This window comes from Poecilia reticulata, linkage group LG10, assembly GCF_000633615.1.
Source record: "Poecilia reticulata strain Guanapo linkage group LG10, Guppy_female_1.0+MT, whole genome shotgun sequence".
Taxonomy (NCBI): domain Eukaryota; kingdom Metazoa; phylum Chordata; class Actinopteri; order Cyprinodontiformes; family Poeciliidae; genus Poecilia; species Poecilia reticulata.
In genome coordinates this window covers 12,215,041-12,219,005 of record NC_024340.1, presented here as the reverse complement: position 1 = coordinate 12,219,005, position 3,965 = coordinate 12,215,041, and positions in this window count along the sequence as shown.

Sequence of the window (3,965 nt, the reverse complement as noted above, 5' to 3'; positions counted from 1 at the left end):
AATATTTATTTATTTTCAAAATAGCCTTTATTTTTATATATCGATATTTTTTATTTGGACTCTTGGATTTGTGTCCTGGAGAGTAAGCAGATATTTACCATCTTTTCTTCTTGAGAGAAAATGAGAGGAACTGTTTTAGTGACTCCTGTGTGTTTTAACATCACATTTATTCTCTTTTTAATTTTCTTTACATTTCCATCCCCAACTGTWCCCAGTGGCGCAAAAAGTGGGTATGCAGCGCATGCAACGCATAGGGGCGCAGCACCAGAGAGGGCGTTCATACACTTCAGCATGCCTTACGCTCCTTCACCTCGTGCACATAACAAGGTAAATGTAGCGAGTTTTACCCTTCAAGTATCGTCGCCTCGGTGGGGGGAGCGAGTGTATGTTTTCTACGCTCCTTCACTCTGACATACCTTCCTTCGGGTGGGGATGCCAATTTATGTTTTCGCATCCACCTGAATAATGTGTATTTGCGCCCCTGACTGTACCAACGTTATTCCCAAAGAGAGAAACTGAAAACCTGGCATACAGTACAGCAATGGTTTCCAAACTGTGGGACACGCCCCACAGTTTGGGAACCTCTGCGGTAGAGAAACAGATGACAGTCACAGTTTCACAGTTACATAAAAATAAGTAATACATAATTGTTTTGTCATAATTTATTATTTTTACAACAGTACCATAAAACATCATAATAAACATAATCTAAGTCCATATTGTCCGTAAATAAATATTTACAGCCATATGGTAAATAAATATTACTGGGCTCAATGCTTCCTTCCTCCTTTTTTTCCCGTACTTCATTATACAAAATAAAAACAAACACGTATATAAAGAATTAAATATGAAAAAGATTGGGTAAAAAAATAAAAAATAAGATAAGCATGAAGGAGTTAAGGTTCATGTTAACCTTTTTCACATCACAGTATTTATATGTTGTGCAAAATGTACACAAACAATAAAGACAGAAGATAAAGAGCTCACTCCGCTATCTCCATGTTCTATGGGGCTCACGCTGTCAAATTATTAATCAGCTGCTGCAGTAGAAGCCAAGGTCTGAGGAACCTGGTCCTGTCCAGAGTTAAGGGTATTAACCTGTTCACTTATCCAGACCTAATCCTACATGCTGGCAAATGACCTTCCAAACCTGTTATTTATACTTTCTAATCAGCTCAGGTCTATAMAAGTAGGAGGACATGGGGAGAACATTTCTAAACACTGTAGGGTAYGCAGGTCAGAAAGTCATTGGATTTGCCTGTTACACCCTCCTCTGTTTAAGTGAAAGGACATTAGAGAAAGGAGCTGAAGAAATTACAGCCCAGGAGTCACTTTGAGAACTTTACCAGTTAATATTTCCAAAATAAAACTTCTCTAGCTGCCATGTTTTTAAGCGCTGTCATTTTCTGTCGAGTTTCATCTTGTAGTGTTTGGTAAATGACAGATAGTGTGATGCCTTCTCGTCGTTTGATTGGATATATTTAGAAGGACCTGCCACCCTAAATGCGGTTTTGAACCCAGTGAGTGGKTGAGTGAGGGGCTTCTTGAAATACGTCACGTAGACACGCAAACGCTGATGGCGGTATTTTTAGCTGGTTGTAGTAGATCATAATGAAGCATTTAAAGCAGAGCTGATGTCACAMGCTGACCTTCCTCTAGCAGCGCGAACTGCACTGCTCCGGCTCGTGCCTCAGTATTCTCTCCCTCTACATTTGTCCACTGTCAAACGCGCGCGCCACGTGACTGACWGCGGCAACCATGTTTCCACGTTTACCCACACATTCATGAAGGTCATTTTTAAGAGACTGCGCACTGAACGCGCAGTCCGTCAGTGACGCTCGGCAGAGGTCACTATGGTTCCCATACAGGCCATGCTAGCTCCTAGTCCGACAAGAACATCTGGTAAAAGGCTGTTATTTTGTGCTGCTCCGTGAAACATGGCCACGCTCTAGCGTTGTAGTATTAATTACAAACAGTGGAAATGACCAGTATTGTCATGTCACATGGGGACACACTTAAATTTTCAGTCAACTTTCCACAACGGAGTCAAATTATTTTAAAAACTAAGRAGCGACAATTAAACTTAAAATTTAAAATTCCATTCTGACAGTCATGCAACATCCTGAGTCATTGCTTTTTACCCAGGTATTGACATTCGCATGAGGACAGCGTGTCCTATCACGTCTGTTACGACAGAGAGTAGACATTACATCACAGACGCACACTGTGGAGAGAAGACGGACATCCAGAGCTACTCTGTAAACTCACCGTCCAGGGGCAGCCTGTAGACCGCTCTCCGAGCCAGAGGCCCACACCTCTGCCAGGCCGCTCTGCAGGAAAACATCGCAGCAGCTTCRGAAAGTGCTGAGTGGAAGAGAAGCACGGCGTGGTGTAGTCTCAGAAATGTGCAGAGAGGCGGAGTCCAGACCTGCCCACTGTGGTGCGCTGTAGAGACAAGTGAATAGRGTACTGGTGAGAAACTGCAGCAGGAATGTATGACGGGCGAGTAATGACAGAGGACAGTGGCGATATATGAGAGGTGCTTCCGAACCTGGAGCGCTGTATTCAATTGGGGGCTCAGAGGAGTGCTTTTAGAAATTATAAAAGGCTAATAAGCAGATAGAGGAATTCCCACTAAGACCATTATGGTTGCCTGGGGTGGTGGTGATCCTTTACAGCGGTCAATGGTGAAGCGTGACCCAGTCCATTACTGGAAAATATAAGCTTTCTCCATTGTCAGGTTGAGACCTGACAATGGAGTGAGCTCCAGCCGGTTAATGTCTGTCTCCATTGATAGTGTGGCCCTCACTGTTATGGACCTGAGTAAGGGCAGGAGAAAAAGAAAAGAAACTGGAAAGAAAGAAGAAATATACACCTGAAAAGGAATTTGACCATCCTTGTATCGTTCATGATCTACAGAAACACGTTCTCTGAATGTTGATGACATCAAATCTCTCCACACCATAATTCTTCAGAACAAGACTGAGTAGATCTTCTACAATCTGCTTTATGGTCTGCCTCCATACTATCTGTTGAATCTGAAACTCTGTTACCTCACACTGGCACTAATCACCCCCTATAAATCATAGAGCCTTAATGCTTCCTCCACACCTGTTTTATGACGCCCAAAAGCAGCATGTGGAGATAATTTGTCAGATTACAGATGCATCTAAGAGTTTAAGTAGCAACAAYGGGGTGTCGTTTRTCGTCCCAGAATTTAATATTAAAACATTTAAGAGAATTTCTGATGGCATCTCAGTGTTTACAGGGGAGATGATGGGAATCATTTTGGCTTTAGGTTGGATTGAAGAAGTTCGTCCTATGAGAAGTTTAATTTGTTCTGATTCAAGCTCATCGTTATATTCAATTAAAAATAATCAGTCTAATAGTAGACCAGACCTTTTATTGGAGATTCAGTTATTACTTTATAGAATTCAGGCCATGGGATTAATTGTCATTTTTATATGGGTTCCATTTCATGTAGGAATAAAAGGAAATGAGTTGGCAGACAAATATGCTAAACAAGCTTTTAAAAACAGTTACATTGAGGTATTGATTCCATTTAGTAAAGAGAAAATAAAATCTATTATAAAACAAAAGGTTAAGGAAATATGGCAGAAGCAGTGGGAAGAAGAAAGAACTGGTAGATGGCTTTATAGTATTCAAAGGAAAGTTGGTGCAATGAGGGGAACATAAAGAAGTAGAAAAGAAAAAAACATATCCAGGTTACGTTTTGGTCATAAAGGTTTAAACAGTACACTATTTAAAATGGGGAAACATCCAACATCCAACATCCAGCAAGAAGGTTCTGGGTTCAATTCCCGGCCTGGCATCTTTCTGCATGGAGTTTGCATGTTCTCCCTGTGCATGCATGGGTTTTCTCCAGGTACTCTGGCTTCCTCCAACAGTCCAAAAACATGACTGTCTGTCTAAATTGTCCCTAGGTGTGAGTGTGTGTTTGCATG